General features: G+C 48.0%; 1 long non-coding RNA gene and 1 pseudogene across 1 annotated transcript; both read left to right on the top strand.

Annotated features, from left to right (window-relative positions):
- The first annotated feature begins 385 nt into the window (after positions 1 to 385).
- On the top strand, positions 386 to 1,864 carry LOC144148777 (uncharacterized). Its single transcript, XR_013318057.1, has 3 exons — positions 386 to 600; positions 717 to 767; positions 1,623 to 1,864. It is a non-coding gene; the product is annotated as an uncharacterized LOC144148777 (long non-coding RNA).
- An 830-nt stretch (positions 1,865 to 2,694) lies between these two features.
- LOC144149756 (uncharacterized) overlaps positions 2,695 to 18,088 on the top strand; it is a 53,049-nt pseudogene continuing 37,655 nt past the window's right edge.

Raw genomic sequence — 18,088 nt, forward strand, 5'->3', positions numbered from 1 at the left:
GCAGTGTAAACATAACAGCTGATCTTGAATTATTTTTTCCTTAATAAGGTTCCCTGCCTGCAGCCTCTGCCGTGCGTGCGAGCCAGCAGCCCCTCCAACGTAAGTACACCACTGGGCATAATCCATTTCAGTCCAGCAGCTCACTGTTTCAAGCAGTAGGTGGACTGCAGTGCAAACGTAACAGCTGATCTTGAATTCTTTTTTCCTTAATAAGGTTCCCTGCCTGCAGCCTCTGCCATGCGCGCGAGCCATCAGCCCCTCCAACGTAAGTACACCACGGGGCAAAGTCCATTTCAGTCCAGCAGCTCACTGTTTTCAAGCAGTAGGTGGACTGCAGTGCAAACGTAACAGCTGATCTTGAATTCTTTTTTTCCTTAATAAGGTTCCCTGCCTGCAGCCTCTGCCGTGCGCGCTAGCCATCAGCCCCTCCAACGTAAGTACACCACGGGGCAAAGTCCATTTTAGTCCATCAGCTCACTGCTTTCAAGCAGTAGGTGGACTGCAGTTCAAACGTAACAGCTGATCTTGAATTCTTTTTCCCTCAATAAGTTTCCCTGCCTGCAGCCTCTGCCGTGCACGCGAGCCAGCAGCCCCTCCAACGTAAGTACACCACTGGGCATAATCCATTTCAGTCCATCAGCTCACTGTTTTCAAGCAGTAGGTGGACTGCAGTGTAAACGTAACAGCTGATCTTGAATTCTTTTTTCCTTAATAAGGTTCCCTGCCTGCAGCCTCCGCAGTGCGCGCAAACCAGCAGCTCCCCCAACGTAAGTATACCACTGGGCAAAATATACTTTAGTCCAACGCCTTATGATTCTCAAGCAGCAGTTTACATGAATTTGTTGTGTAATAATGCAACACTAATGTGGCATATATATTTTTTATGGATTGTACTCATGAAAATCATATATAAGCCATGTTTATGTGGCTGCGACCGAAGAGTGTATTGCGGTTTTGTCTGTTGAGGTGACGCTTATAGGATTTCTAGGAAGGCACTGGGAAGGAGGCGTGGTGTTGATACGATTACACTGCTGCATCTATGACCCTGTTGAAAAAAGTAATCATAGCGGAATGCACGCTTGCAGGGAACAGCTACCCCGCCCAGTCATTAAATTTCTTCCTGTTCTTTTTTTCATGTTCGTGCTTGCGCTATTTCTGTATCTGTTAAGCATGAGTGAAAAATTCTGCTGAATATTTAGCACTCATCCTGTTTGGTCTGTCCCTTTAGTGCAGTCCATACTGTGCTATTTTGAAATGTTTCATAGTTTAAGTAACAATGAGTCCACAATAGTTCATTGATGAACACGGAAGTAGACCAAACTGATTGTGCTTTCATGAAGTGTAAATAGCTACCTGTCACTCGTTTGGTGGCTATGAAAAACAAGTGAGGCATGCGAGGTTTAGCTGGGACGTGGCGAAACATCATCATTATTGGAGCTTCATAGCACACTTGTGTAACCGTAGCACATTGCAGTGTCTGCTTCTTTTCATGGCCTCTATGCGCTTTTGTGCGAGCTTTGCAACCACACCTACATTTGGTGACATGCACTTGCAATAAACTAAAAATAGTGTTGTCTCGTGCTGTCATCTGTCATAATGTGTGGCTTTGCTACCTTTTACAGTACCTGAAGAATTTGTGCACCTGGCTGACGGATCGGTGAGTACACTGCCGCATGTTGCCGCATGTCATTGATCTTACTGCAAAATACTAATTATGATTTTCATATTTTCATGCAGTTCCAACTTGCAAAGAGGGTTTTTGTGACAAGCGGCCAAGCAACAAAAATTTTGAACAACAAAAAGCCTACGCTCGTTGCGAAAGATACCGCACAAGCCATCTGGACTAACGAGGTCCTCGCAGATCGGAGCGTGCACGGGGGCGTGGCACCCAACAAGAGGGCACTTGGAGAGCGGGCCAAAAAGGAGCTGTCACCCGAAAAAGTGCAGGTGGTTGCAGGTAATGCAGTTCCCCTATCCTACTTGCGAAAGGTGCTTCACAGTTTATCTTTTTTTGAGCAACCGTACGCTACTGAGGCTCTAAGAAGAGCATCGATGTGGACTCCACCGTGGCTGCACTGTCGCGGCCATTGAGCGAAAAAATTCAGGACGCTAGAAAGTCGCTCAAGAAGCAAGGAACAAAGGCACACGACTCAGAGGGCCTAAACGCCCAGGGCCAGAACACCCAGGACCAAGACGCCCAGGGTCAAGACTCCAAGGGCCATGACGGCGAGGGCCTGGCGGGAGCAATGCTTGGATAAATAAATGACAATGACATCCAGCTACACCATGTATATGTCGTGACATGATGCGGTTATGGTGGCATGTGCTCCTAGCATCAGCTACCTAACCGTGGAACCTGGTGAACTGTTCTCAGGTCGGTCTGGAGCCTGCTGGTCTTAGCTGGGACCAACAGCCTGCTGGGGCCAACAGTCTGCTGGGACCAACAGCCTGTTGGGACCAGCAGCCTGCTGGGACCAGCAGACCATTCCCAGCTGGGACCATCAGCCTGCTGGGACCAGCAGCACATTCCCAACTGGGACCAGCAGCCTGCTGGGACCAGCAGCCATTCCCAGCTGGCCATAAACCACCTCAACGGGGACCAGCAGAAACCAGCAGAATATTTTCTCTTGGGTTTCATTGACTGTACCTTAACCCAGCTGCTGCTCGTTGCCTGTTCGTAACTTCAAGCTTGCCATGGCTCGTGTTTCGGTTGTCGGTGACTCGATGGTAAAGTACGTGGAGCAGTACTTTCCGTCGCGGCAGGGCCTGGCTGTGAAAATTTCTGCGTACGAAGGGACTCGGATCGAGGGCTTGCTGTCGAAGATAGCTGACGAGGTAGCTGGCTTTGATGTTGTGATTGTGCACGTTGGCCCTAACAACTTCGACGACGGCAGTGTCAGCCTGTACAGGCACAAGTATCACCGGCTAGCTCAGGGCCTCAGGGCATCCTCGAACGCAATCCGACCGCGCATGTATCTTTTTCTGCCATCCTCCCCCGGGGGCAGAACAAGTACAGCGGGGAGGAAGCTTTGACCGACAAACTCCGGCGCGGAAACTACCTGTACACGCGTGTGAACGCTGACCTGCAGGAGTTCTGCCGGGAGCGCGGCTTCACTTGCCTGGGCGGCCTGGAGAACGTGTGGCCCAGCTGCCTGGCCTTGGATGGTGTCCACCCGAGCCGCCACGGGAACAAGGTGCTGGCGGACTTCCTGTACCGAGAGGCCCGCGCGCAGCCTGGTTGCAGTCTTGGAGAGGAGCCACATACGGAGGAGCTACCAGGAGAGCCATGCAGTGTCCCTCTGGAGGGTCTGGGTGACCAAGACCCCAAGTGCTCTCACCCCCGGCGAAGCAGATTTCCCCCCGCTTGGCTCGCATGCCTCTCCGCAGCCAGCAAGTGGAGCTCCCACAACACCAACTCCTGTCTGGCAAGCCAGGACTGCTGCCTTGCAGAGGCGCGACACCAGCCAGCTTCCAGCTGCCCCCCGCCCTCGTGGAGCTGCCCTGCTCTTGTTGGTGGTGTCCGCGTTCGCTGCAAGGGAAGCAAGACCTGGTGTACCTGGGACATCCTGCCTTCCTCCGTGCCGCTTGGCCTAAATGTACCTGCAAAGGGGAAGGCTGACAGGCGCTGTGCTCAGGTGTCTTGCGCCCAGCCAGAGGCCGTCAGCCGAGGTGCAAGCACCATTCAGGCCAGCGTCGCAGGGGGAGCCTCACAGGCGTGTGGAAGCCACCCTGTTGTGCGCTCCCCCGTGGAGGAAGAGCCCAGGGATGTTCGCCATGGTGGCGACGGTGAGTGGATACTGGTGTTGTTTAAGAAGAGAAGGAGGAAGGCTGCGGCACTGCGAAAGCGAGAAAAAAGCTATGTCCCAGCAGTGAGCAGGGTGAGCGGTGTTCCGGCATCGGCAGCTGCTAACTACTTGAAGTGCGACCCACGTTTGCTAGTGTCTGTGAACCAGTGGCAGAAACGCCTGAAAAGGAATTCCAGTGCTACTGCTTCCTCCGCCGGCTTTTGTAGGCCAACTCAAGGTGGAGCCAACACCTCGCATGGCACTGCTCATGACAACTGTGGCATAGATCAGCACGTGGCCTCCAGGTAGCAGGAGAGCTGTCAGGTGGCTACAGCTGCATCTGTTGCTCTCGGTACAGCTGCCTTGAGTGGTGCTGTGACTGAGGTCAGTGGCTGCAAAAGCCGCATTTGTGGACAAGAGAGCAGCCATGTCACCGGTAGGTCTGGCGCAGGAGTAGGTAATCCAGTCAAGGCTGGTCACATTGCTTCCAAGAATTGCAGACGTCTGGTAGCTTTGATGCCGAGCTGTGGGGTTGCCACCTCTGATGTCCAGACCGATCAAGGAAAGACTGTGACCAAAAAGGATCCAGGTTCCGAGACTGCTTGTTGTGATGCCAAGGATGCTACTACGTTAGTTGGAGGGGGAGGCAGCGAGATTGCTGTGGGTGCTAAGTTTGACAGTTTTGTTACTTTCCGGCAGTGCTTCGAAGCGTGGTGGGCAGAAGGCAGACATGTTGTTTCAATTAGTAACTCGCGCAAGAACTTCACGCCTGACTTGCGCGAGGAGTTTAGGTAGAGTAGGGTTGTCTACAAGTGTGTTCATGGTGCTACAGTAAGGCCCCGGGGAACTGGCAAGAGAAATAATCAGAGATACAATTGTACTGGGTGTGGAATATGTGATAAAGTGGCCCTTGCTTCAAAACCAACTTTCCACTGTATGGTGACTGAAGTGGAGGCAGCACATAGTCATGACCTGCATTTCTATGCTTTGTACCCAATGAACAGACTTCTGACTAGCGAGGAGCAGGAACAGGTAGTCAATTTACAAAATCTTGGTGTTCTGTGAAGAAAAATTCGGGAGCAGGTCAAGAATATGACAGGAAAAACTAAAAACAAAGTATCTTAACAACATATCCCAACGCCATTCTATTCCTATTGGTAATGATGCAGCTCATGGAGAAATGTTTGTGAAAAAAATTGAAAGTTTAATTTGAGAAGATCCTAACTTTACGTTCCATTATGAAAAAAAAACAACAAGGGTAAGCTGCAATACGTCTTAATTGAGACAGCCTCCATGAAAAACGTTTTGAATAATTATCCCGGTATAATTTTTGTTGATGGAACATACAAAGTCAATGTAGAAAATTATGTACTTCATTCGATTTTAGTTGAAGACAGTTCTGGTCGTGGAAGTAGTGCATGTTATGCATTTTTGAAAAATAAGACTACAGACATTGTTCAGCCTGTGCTTTCTAAGTTTGTTGCTTTGAATCCCATTGTACTTTTTACTCGCTTGCAAGGTTGTAATGATAGACAAGGATTTAAACGCACTGCAAATTTTGGGCAATCTTATTCCCAATGCTACAATCTTGCTGTGCACTTGGCACGTGCTCAGGTGCTTGGAAAGACAGGCCCACGAGAAATTCAGGATGGAGTCTAAACGGGTTAAAGCCCATAATTTATAATTAAATTTACTCTCACAGCACCGAAGAGTACTTACAAAACTTCGATAAATTGAGAGCTATTGGTTATAAGGAATTTTTCTCTTACTATTACCAGAAATGGCACTTGTGAATGTAGCTCTGGGTTCACGCGTACCGGCTAAATGTCCTGACGCTAGGCAAGAATACGAATAACAGAATGGAGTGTCATAATCAAAAGATAAAATCTTACATTGAATCCCGCCTCCATCTGACTGATGCCATAGAGGCATTTCTAAAATATGTTGACACAGACAGTGAATCTCAGCAGTTTGCCAAGCTAAGGGAAATAAAACTGAGCTTAAATGTAGGTGCTATAAATAGGTTTGAGATAGCAGTTGCATCGAATTGTACTTCGGAAGGGAGAAATAAACTACGGGAGCAGTCCTAAAAGTTTAATGCATCAGAGTACACTGTTAGCCGAAGAGGTAGCTCCTATCAAGTCGCTTTTGCAAGCAAGGAGTACAGTGTTAACCACAATCTAGCCACTTGCACGTGCAGCTTCCACGGTCAGTATGGCCTGCCCTGTGCGCACATCTTTGCAGCCCGTTCTTTCGCTAAACAAGTTCTTTTTGATGCGGCTTGCATCCCAGACAGGTGGCGAAAGAACTTTTACCTTAGTGCTATCTCTCCCCCTATTTCAATCACTACGCACCCAGTCACAAGCAGTGTTCAGCCACCTCCATTTGTTAAGTTGGATACTGCTCAGGAAAAGTATTGCTATGCGTTCAAAAACCTTGTGCGAAATGTCCAAATCATTGGCTAATGTATTGGCAAACTGTAGCGCTAACGAATAATAGAAAAGCTTTCATCCTGCGATGGGTTCTTTAGAAACCTAACAGCCTTCACTCGCTACCAAAAAACCGTAAATTTGCAGGGTGCACCTGCCCCCGTAGAAGTTCAGCAAATGTCTGCTGCGGATGATGGAAGCACTGCAAACCTAAAGATACCTTTGGTAAAAGCCAGAAGGGGCCACCCTAAAAATGTTAAACTGTAAAGTGCAAATCTTTCCATCTGCAGAAAAACGAATAAGCCTTACAATGATAAAAGCAGACTTGTTGGGGTTGTACGGCCAGTACTCTCTCTGTGATAAAGACCTAAATGCTGTAGAAGGAGGCACTTCATTGTCAGACAGCGTGATTAATGTAGCCCAATTTCTAATCAGACGAAAGTTTCCTGGAATTAGTGGTTTCCAAGACTTCTTATGTGCGCAGGGGCTGAGGTTTTCCAAAATAAATGTCACATTTGTTCAGATCCTGCACACTCGAAATAACAACCACTGGGTTACTGTAACGAATACTGGTGCTCCCAAGGATACCGTTTATCTTTACGACTCCCTCGATCAGGACATTCAACCTGATGCTGTTCGCCAAATTTGTGACATGCTAAAGTCTAAATCGACAGCAGTCATTATAGAAAGCAAACCTGCACAAAACCAGGGCAACACACTTGACTGTGGCTTATTTGCAATTGCAAACATGTATTACATAGCTTCAGGTAAAGAGCCATCCAGCCTTACCCTTAATCAGAAAGCTTTACGCGGACATTTGTTAAAATGTATACGGACAGGTGCAATGGATGATTTTCCTCTCCTTCAGTCTCTTGCTGTTCGTGTGCGTCCGAAGCGGAATAGCTATACACTGCACTGTTACTGTAGGCAACCCATACTGAATGCAGCGGAAATAGATTTAGAATCTCCTGTCTGCCTTAAGCAGTTCCATAGGGGGTGTGTACAGCCTGCAGCTAGTAAATTAGGTATGGTTTTAGTATGCTCGGACGAGTGCAAAAATGTTGCAAAGGGCAGGCTGCAAAGATCAGGAGAGCCCTTCAGCTAATTCAGCCTTTGTGTCAGGGAATTTTGCCTTTTGTCACTTGTTAATGCAACAACTCTTATCTAGATCTGGCCAGAAGTAGCTCATTTATTTTAATATGCTGGTTCATTCTTCCATCGGCTAACTTTTTTTTTCCTTTCAGAGTACAGTTGTGTGATGTGCTAGTACTTTTCATACCGGTGTTCCCCAGCTTAATTTTTGCATTTTCTACCATTCTTTTTTTTTCATTTCAGTGTACGGTTGTGTGAAGTGCTATTGCTTTCTCATATAGGTGTTCCCTATGACGTGTTATTCATTGTTTTCCTGGTAACTGTCACCCATTGCCATTATGTATTAGTGATTCTGGTATGTCTGATTTTGTAACGAGCAAAAATATTTGCTTCTTTCAATATTTGATGGTAATGTGGGTACAAGTGCAATATTGAAGCACTCTGTTTACTGATAACTGGCAAACAGCAATTTTATGCTGTATAAAACATGGACATTCACAAGAAAACTCACTTAAGAAGGGAATCTGCCCATTAAGGGGAATAAGAAAATGTCACACATTACGTTTACAATACTGCATGTCTGTCGGCGGAGCCTGACCGCTAGAGAGCGTGTTCTCAGGTGGCGATGGAGATGCCTTGTTCTTTTTTTTTCACACGGCAGGCATTTATGCCCGCGGACCAACAGGCCTTAGATATATTTGAGTAACTTTGTGACAATGACAAGGTAACTGCAGCCTTACAAGGCTATGATACATGCTGCACAATTATGTAGAAATGGTGCACGTCCTAATATGTGGCTTTTCCTTCCTTGTGCAGGAAGCAGAGCGACGCCACCTGCGTGGACTTCAGTGCTAGCTGCGACTGTCCAGTCCTGTTCGTAAAAGTTGCAGTACAGTTGTATAGTGAACCTCGAATGGTTTCACCAATAAAATCACTGCTTGAACATAAATGTGTGCTGGTATCAATGAGCAGCATGCGGGCCTCAATAAGTGCTCCTGTGTTGACATTCTTTTTATACGAAACGGGCAATCTTCAGTCACTTTGGACAATCTAAAACAATGCTAAAATGGTCCCTAATTCCTCAGGAACCGGTCATTCTTTCTGCCTAGCCGCTGAGCCAGTGCAGAAAAAAGCCCCTGAAATTCTGTCTGGGAGCACATTTTATACAGTGCCGTTTGCTTTTCATTGCAACGCCGAAGCTCCTCAAACAAAATGCTACATTTTTCCTGCATGACAACACAGCTGCGCCCTAAAAGCCATAACCAAATGACGCCTTTTTGTACGACACCGAAGCTGTGCAGAAAAGCCAAACTAATACCTTTCTGTACAAAGCGCTCCTACAGAAAAGCAAAATTACAGAATATCTTTTTTATTTCTCTTTTATGTAGACCCTTGCAAACGATTCAATATAGTGTTGCACCCAGTTGGGGGAATTATTAAATTATTGTTGTTTCAGGCACAGCAGGCTTGCAGAAAAATTACAGTAAGGCAATGACAAAATATGGGAAAAAGAATGCTCTACGGTTTGATATGAGAAACAAGTACCTAGAGAGGGGAATGATTGACTGGTTTTCTCATGAATGATAGTGTCCAGGAGGGAGGAGAAAGACCGGCTGCAAGTTCGACAAGAAGGGTGTGCTTAGGTAGCTAAGTTAGCACAGTGGCCAATGCAGAGTTGGTTGACATGGACTGGCTACGCAGCTTTGGGTACACCACTTTTTCTACCAAGTGAGCCAAGTAATGTGCGATTTATGGTGATTCATTAAAAGTTGGGATGCCGACTACAGGCCATTCCGCCCTGTAAAGGTGGATGACCAGTGAAGTTGTGCAGCACCTGGGGGGTATTTATATGCGTGTTCATTGTGTGTAGAGATGCACCACAGCATTGCACAGTAAGGAATACTTGGCTAGCCACACACTTTGAATCTTTTTACCATGAGCTTTTTTCAGGAAAATACGCAGCAACATGTTCATTGCACCCTTACACTTCACAATATCTCTAATGTTGCCAACCACCATCAAGTCATTCTTGAAGCACAGTCTGACATACACTGTATGGCTGGGTCCCAAATGCCTGCCTAACCTAGTCCCTCTGAAAATTTGCAAATGCATCCTTGTGTTTGTCCAATTTACTGGCATGGTACCTGCATCCTTTCGCCGCACTGTCTACATCGTGAAACTGGTCTTCCTGTTGGGTCCGTCACTTACGGGCAGCCCCTCAGGCACCTTCACTGCAACTCACCTCCCACCACTGCTGAATACACTCGCCTCTACATTCACTTCGCTTTGCTTCATAAATGGCCAGCTCTTTTTCCGAGGCAGCTGAATCTACGATCACATCAAATATAGCACACTATGTTCGGCGGACTGCTTCCAAACTGTCGTCTTGCTGTGACAGGTGCCAGCACATACCTTAGTGTTTTTTTTCTGCCTTCTCATAGAGTACACTCGGGACTTTTTTGACACAGAGATAAAAACTCCATGGAAAGCTCGCCACATACAGCTCTGACCACAATGAAAACTGGCACCGACCAAGAATGTTTATAAAATCTAAAAAAGACGTTTTGGCTCCCGTATGGGTGCCTTGTTCACAATTAATGTGGTTATGCGTTTTCCCGACCAGACGGGCTTCCGTCCAACCCTCAATTTCACACGCAGCTCTGCTGTAAAAACTTTGAGGATATCTAAGCACTCATCAGTTGTGAATGCAAAGGCATTAATGCCCAACTGAAAATTGCAGGGTGCTCTGAGCAGCGCGAAGCTCAGCCTGCTGCGTGCTGGGGTGAAGTCATTCTAACCAGAGGCACTCTGTGCTTTTTCAATTGACTCAGCACGTGCCAACTTTCCGAGACACATGCTATAGAATGTGTCCCAGTCAATAAGCATTTAGAGCCACTACAGATGTTGGGTGCTGCCAACACCGGCTTTTTTGCTCACTGGGCCGTTTGATGCCTTTGAACCAAAAAAGAATTTGATGTTTTGGCCACTGCTGGAACAGATTTCTGCAGCCCCAACAAATATGAGGGAGTCTTTTACCTGTGTACTGTACAAGTATCATGTATACATGGCCTGTACTGCTGAAACGCGGTCTGTTCATCGCAAAAGACGGGTTGCAAAAATGCTTTGCAGTTGTATTCATGAAGTTGCAAGAGTGAACCATGATCAAGCATACATTGGTAAATTTGAAGCGATGGTTACAGCAACGTAGTAAGAATGTAAACAGTAGATTAGTGTCCTTTTTTGCCTCGCCAAATACACGCAGGTTTCAGGTCACAAAATATACTTGGGCAAGGCATGTATTGCTGATGCTGCTAAAGACCTGACTTATCTCCAATGATGCACACACAAAAAAAGATACTGGTCCTGCATACCAACCCCTCCTACCTTCAAGAACATATTCACGGCAGAGTTTGGCTAGTCGGTTAAAAAGATAACGTCGCTCTCTTCGATCTAAAAAGATGTACCAGCCACAGTTTTTTGGGCGAGTGAAAAGTGCGACTGCTGATAATTTATCACTCGATCGCGCAATTTGTGAAAGAGGCACTGGGGATGGCAGGTCATCGCCTCCGGAAGAAAAGGCCGGGATTTATATATAGCTTTCTGCTGCAACTTGATTCCCCCTTCCCTAGTAAGCTTCCTGAATCACCCACATATAAAATATTGCAAGATTCTTGCATGATTACAAGTGTGGGTGACAAAGGATTATTTAATGCTGCACGGCACTGTTCAATAAAAATCTAGCTCTAACACTATCAGTGTCCCGTCTATCGGAGTCGGTAAGGTGCATTTATTTCGAGCGCACACACTGCGATTGTGGACCACCCACCTGAATACTTGCCGGCCGGCATCGTTTATAGAACCAACGCTGCAGATGCAATAAGTTTGCAGCAGATACCGCAGCGCCCCGATGCCTTAGCAAGTTCACATACACCCGCGGACATTCTATCCCGTGCGCACAAACCGCGCGAAACGCTGGCGACGGGCATTAGTCTTTTCTCGCGTAGGTTGCTCAACGGGTCAGCTGCGTACGCATCGACTCACGTACGCTTGCACGCAGGTACCAACGACGGAGGAGCGCATGTTTAGGAGACCGGTTGCTTCCGTCGGGAAATCTGGCCTGATCCTCTCTCATTGTTTCTGGGGTAATGTCTCTCAAATTTCTCGACTCAGCCAACTCAGCTTCAATGAAGGCACTGCGGAGTCGGAAAAGCCCGAGAGCGTTGCCGATCCGAAATCTCTTTCACTTTCGGACACGCAAAACTGCCGCAGAGCCTACGACTAAGAGTTAGTTTAAAAACTGCCATCAATATGTATTTTTGTATTTTTAAATAAAAGAACAATATAAAAATGTGTATTTTATATTACATTACACGAAACAACAATTTGTTATTATTTTGATGTCATTATGACGTCATTATGACGTTACACGTGGCAGCAGCCACCGCGAGGGGGGCGTGGCTCGTGCCACGCGTGTGGCACGAGCCGCTGCCTTGATAATACCTTAACTGTTATTGCAAACACGCTTTAAATAACTAAAACCATGTCAGACAATCTTTATGTGTTTATTCAAAACGCATTTTAAACGACACGCGTTGATATTTTTTGTTACGACGGTGAAATTTTTCACCGCAACGGGACGAACGTCCAAAGATGGCAGGTGCATCCAGCTCATGGAGGAAACAATACTCAGGAGAGGCCCCTAGCTTCCCAATGCATTGCAAACAGTGTGAAGGAAGTGACGTCATTTTTTGTGAGCGCACAGTGTTGCCTAGTTTCTTACGGCTGCGGTGGCTAAACCTGGCAAAATGCCACGGACAATTTTTTACGGTGCTTTGACTGTGGCTTCCTCGCTACGTTGGCAACACAGCGCGGCAGCCACTGGGGCGTCGGCGTCGTCTGCAATCTGTGCACTTCAACTGATTTCGCAGCGTTTCTTCTACTGCCATTTCCTTTGTGGTCTAATGTTCCTTCGAAAACAACACCCGATGGTTATTAATTGGCGTGGTCGGTGAGCATAGTTGCCGTTATCTTGTGGCGATATCTCGTCGATTCGCCCAGTGGTTTTCCATCCTTATCCGTCTGCCGGTGAAAAGGTGCGCGTTGGCAGCTTCGGCAGCGTCGACCCACTTTCAACGGCTATTTGCTTCAGTTGGGAAATTATTCTCAACGAACCATTGTCCTTTAGCCCTAGTGTTTTCGTTTTGCTCGACAAATAGCGCATGGGCGAATATACTTACCTGTGAACCGCGAGTGCGACCGGCAACCCGGCACGCAAGTGAGGCATCTTGCAAACCACTGCAGCCGTGAAGTGAGATTCACGTGAAGTGAGATTCATCATCATCATTACCAGCCTATCTACGCCCACTGCAGGGCAAAGGCGTCTCCCATTATTCTCCAATTACCCCAGTCCTGTGCTAACTGCGACCAATTTATCCGCACAAACTTCTTCATCTCGTCTGCCCATCTAACTTTCTGCCGCACCCTGCCACGCTTGCCTTCCCTAGGGATCCACTCTGTTACCCTTAATGACGAACAGTTATCTTGCCTTCGCATTACATGCCCTGCCAACGTCCATTTCTTCTTCTTAATTTCTACTAATATGTCCTTAACACGCGTTTGTTCCCTCACCCACTCCGCTCTCTTCTTGTCCCTTAATGCTACACCTATCATCTTCCGTTCAATCACTCGTTGAGTCGTCCTCAATTTAAGTTGAATCCTTTTAGTGAGCCTGTAGGTTTCTGCCCCGTAGGTGAGTACCGGTAAGATGCCGCTGTCATACACTTTCTTCTTAAAGGACAATGGTAGGCTGCCATTCATTATCTGAGAATGCCTGCCGAATGCACTCCACCCCATTCTTATCCTTCGAATTATCTCTGCCTCATGGTTGGGATCCGAGGTCACAACTTGGCCTAAGCAGATATATTCGCTTACTAATTCCACGGCCTCGCCACCTATCTCAAACCGCTGTGCTGTCCCGAGGTTATTGATCATTACTTTACTTTTCTGCATATTATGTTCAGGCCCACGGTTCCGCTCTGTTTGTCCAGGGTGGTAAGCATTCTTTGCGATTCCTTCCCCGGGTTACTTAACAAGGCAACGTCATCAGCAATTCTGAGGTTACTCAGGTATTCTCCATTAACCCTTACTCTCACCTGTTCCCAATCCAATGTTCTGAATACTTCTTGTAAACATGCTGTGAATAACATTGGGAAGATTGTGTCTCCTTGTCGTACTCCCTTTCTTATAGGTATTTTACTGCTCTCCTTATGGAGGATGATGGTAGCTGTGGACCCATTGTAGATATCCTCTTGTATTCTTCCATAATGCTCATCTACACCCTGGTACCGTAATGCCTGAATGACTGCAGATGTTTCGACCGAGTCAAATGCTTTCTCATAATCAATGAAGGCTATATATAGGGGTTCGGTATACTCAGCGCACTTCTCTATCACCTGATTAATCGTGCGAATATGGTGCATTGTTGAATAGCCTTAACAGAACCCTGCTTGTTCTTTAGGTTGACTGAAATCTAAAGTTGCAGAAGTTCTGTTAGCGACTACCTTGGTAAGGACCTTGTAGACGACTGACAATGAGCTGATCGGCCCGTAATTTTTCAAGTCCTTCATGTCACCTGTCTTATGTTACCTCTTATGTCACCTTTCTTTCTTTCTCGTGTCACCTTTCTTCATGTCACTTTTCTTCCTTTTCTTTCCTGCATGATCCAGCTGTTTGCGCCATGAAGGAAAGAAAAGGTTAGGAGAGGCCCTGACGTCACGTTTGTAAAGCCACAGCCGCCATGACATGAGCCCATTGAGCCCCGCACTTTTTCTTACTATCCTCTGCTGTTTCCGGTTTGATTTGACTAACATGGCGTCGCCCTGCCCTCCCGCTTCGCAGCGAAAACAGCTTCGTCGCGAATTCCTTGGTGCGATGTCATGTTCTAAGCTGTTGATTTCGCCTTCAATTTGTCCATCCTAACCCTCACCCAAAGTTTCAATCGAAAAACGGCCTTCGTTTTTGAGATAGAAGGGCGATTTTTCAGTTCTTAATCCAGGCAAAGTAGAGTTTGTCGTCGTCATAGGAACAGGCTCGCGGGATCACGAGTGGCTACTGCTGTGTCTGTTCGTAGATGGCGCTAGGAATCCAGGCAGCCTACGCGCGGTGAGCATCGCGTACGATTTGCAAACTACATGCGCGTGGACTACGTACGCTTTTCACGTTTGCGTACGTGAACTCTGTACACTCGTGAAAATAAAACTGTCTTATCTCACTTCACGTGAATAAGTGGCTGTAGTGGTTTGCAAGATGCCTCACTGTTTCGTGTCGGGTTGCCGGTCGCACTCGTGGTTCACAGGTAAGTATATTCGCCCATGCGCGATTTCTCGAGCAAAACAAAAGCACTACGTGTCTGCCTACTTTGTTGTGTGTTCGTTTAGAATAGATTTCCAACTAAAGCTAATCGCCGCAGAAAGTTGGTCGACGCTGCCGAAGCTGCCAACGCGCACTTTTTCACCTGCAGACCGATAAGGATGGAAAACCACTGCGCGAATCGACGAGATATCGCCACAAGATAAAGGCAACTATGCTCACCGAACACGCCAATTATTAACCATGGGGTGCTGGTTTCGAAGGAACATTAGATCACAAAGGAAATGGCAGTAGAAGAAACGCTGCGAAATGAGCTGTAGTGCACAGATTGCAGACGACGACGACGCCCCAGCGGCTGCCGCGCTGTGTTGCCAACGCAGCGAGGCAGCCACAGTCAAAGCGCCGTAAAAAATTGCCCGTGGCATTTTGCCAGGTTTAGCCACAGCAGCCGTAGGAAACTAGGCAACACTGTGTATGGGCTCAAGAAAAATGGCGTCACTTCTTTCACACTTTTTGCAATGCATTGGGATGCTAGGGGCCTCTCCTGAGTATTCTTTCCTCCATGTTTTGCTGTGACAATGAAGCGTAAACAGTGTTATGGCCAGTCAGTGTTTTGCTTTTGGACTCCGTTTTGAGGTCGGTGACAGAGCCAGTGCATCAAGATAACCCTCCCGTAACGTGTTTTGGCATTGACGCACTTGCGGCATGCTGACGCGGGCTTTTGCAAGAACCTGGAATGGTGCTTTACGTCGTTGACATTTTTGTGGGGCTCTACGAGTGAACAAATGTGTACGTTTAAGAGAAACTAGACGTGATTGAAATGTGGGCAATTGTAAACGAGACACATACAACATTGAATTGACATTTCTTAACCACGTACGTGTTTCGCGTGAGGTCTACGAACGTTAAAGGGGCACATACACAAAAAGTTTGCATCTTGTTTTTTTCGTTGGGATAAGTAGCTAGTGACCTACTTACAACCTGTAGAAACCTCATTTGCTTCAGCGTGCGACGGTTGTTTAATTAGAGGCATTTTAAATGCGGCCAGTCGCAGTTTCGGTTTGAGCGAGTTCCGCGAAACGATGGATTTTGTGGATTTTGTGTGAACAAAGCTGACCACGTGACCGTCGGAGGGATATCACAGAGCAGAGCCGCCGTAGCACTGTCGAATCCGCATCGACGGCAGTTTCTGCGAATACCCCCACGTACTGATCTCGTGAGGCGCTTAATTAAAAAGCGACCGTGGATGTGACGTAGGCGCTGCGAGTGCAAATGCTACCGCGGCTAAAGAACGACGCCCGACGCTCGAGACGGTGGGTGGCAAGACGCGCGCTGGGAGCAGCCGGCCGGTCTGCCTACAGGTCCGCCTACAGATGTTTTCGGCTCAGCACTGTGGTGGATATTCGAGTGCCGCTCTCGTAAGCAGTGCAGATGACAATTTTTAATGCAACCCGCCATCGCATCATTAACTCCTTTCTCATGTAAGCCACCATGGTCGGGACTTGGGGAAAATTTCGTGCAGCGGTAACAAGCTATCACTCGAGCTACCTGCGCCGGCCTGGGCCACTTCGCGGCCGTGGCCGCCACCTGCACAGCGACCATGCGGCTAGCTCAGTGGGCTTTTCGTGCCTCCGGCGCGTTTTCGGGTCCAATGGTAATAAACAGTAGTAGAAACAGAGTGCCTGGAATCGCTGTAAAACTTTGGTCGCTGCCAGCTGCCCGATTAGCTGACGAAATCACGGCGCCTCCGCCGCCAACGATCGGGTCGTTCGTTCTCGAGAGCAGAAGCTCCGCTCTCCGGCCATCTGATTGGAGCGGCGAGCCGGGCGAGCCGGCGAAAAACTCCGGCAGTACGTAAGCGGCAAACACAAACTCGTGACGTGTTTGGATGTTGTTTATTTACCCAATAACCTCGGGATTTCGTTTGCGCTTGGTCCTCTGCTTGCTGCTCGGTTGCGTTTTGCAAACTTTAAAATTGATTTTAAATATGTTCTAGGCTGTATTCGCCGCTGATATTTTGCAGATGATGCATATGTGTTCCCACCAATCTATCTCCGAAGTTATCTCGCCTTCAAAATTTTGTGTCAGTGCCCCTTTAAGCTGGTATGTGCATGCGTTAAGTACCAATAAAAGGTTATAAATGTCCTGCCGAGTGCTTGTGTACTTTTTGTACTCTGCTCGTCAGCCATCAGGCTCGCAGACGATCGCTTATTCCACTGCACCTGTTGACCATTAGGCAGCTCTCACACGATCGTTTTTTTCACTGTGTGATGGCGGCGGCATAGGCGCACAGGATCCCGGAGGGCTGCGACAGCAATATCGGTTATTCGTCACCGACCTCTGAGTGAAAGCTACGGAGACTAAAGACGCATACCACTTGCTCCTCGACACTGAGCCCGCGCGGCCACCGAATAAGTTCGCCCCGCAGCCCACCGTACAGCCACAGCACGGTCGTGTTCGAGAGCCCGAAATGCTGGCGGAATGCTTCTGGGGCATATCGAAAGCGTCTATATTACTTCTAGACCACCTGTACCGCCGAGAAGCCAACAACAAGGCGATGACCGGCGCATGTATGACTGAACTTCGAAAACCGTTTGTCTGAAATTCAAATCGCCTGTTCCAAGAAGCCATGGCCAAACGCAGTAGGTTCGCCGCGCTTGCGTTACGTCACATCCGGTTGCTTGCTTTTAGCCAATGAGAGCTCGCTCAGAACGGACACTTTTGAAACGGGCACAAAATGGACAAAACACGAGAATACCGCCCCTGGGGAGTCCCCCTTAAAGTATGTATGATGTACGCGCACCCATTGGCTTTCCGGTGACGCTCCAAGAGTAAAATGGAGGGCACAGAGGGACGACTGTTCGCTGAAAATTTTTGAACTCGTTCGGTTGCTCACCACCTTTCGCCTTGATCAACAATATCGCTTCTATGCCTTCTGGCTAATAAAATTTTGGCGCAATTCTCTATTTGCACTTTTGCACGGCCAAAACTCCACCACTGCTCGCAACAAGCGATAGAGCAAGCCTTCAGGCTGCGCGTTCCCAGTGCCGTGCTTTTAACACCTGAACCCCGCCTGGCACAGGTGGCGACACGAGCCATGCGTGGGCGCGGCGAGGCAAAGCTGCGGTGAAGTTGTGGTGCCTGCGCGTGTGGTGACTCCACAGCTCGGCGAGGTTTTTCTGCGCATGATCGCTGGCCCAACGACCAGCCTAAACAGAATAGGCGTTGAAACGACGGCGCAGCTAGTAATGGCAGCGCGGCCAGGACGACAGTGCGGCCAATGTTGGTGCTGCCACGGCGGAGCAGCGCCCCGGGGCCGCTTCAGGTGTCGCACGAATTCCAGTCACTCCTGTGGCGCCAAACGCTACCGTCAACACGTGTCCATGGCAGTTGTCACACACAGCAGTGGGGAAC

The sequence above is a fragment of the Haemaphysalis longicornis genome, unplaced genomic scaffold (assembly GCF_048455015.1).
Source record: "Haemaphysalis longicornis isolate Haplotype H1 unplaced genomic scaffold, Haemaphysalis longicornis Haplotype H1 scaffold_8, whole genome shotgun sequence".
Classification (NCBI taxonomy): domain Eukaryota; kingdom Metazoa; phylum Arthropoda; class Arachnida; order Ixodida; family Ixodidae; genus Haemaphysalis; species Haemaphysalis longicornis.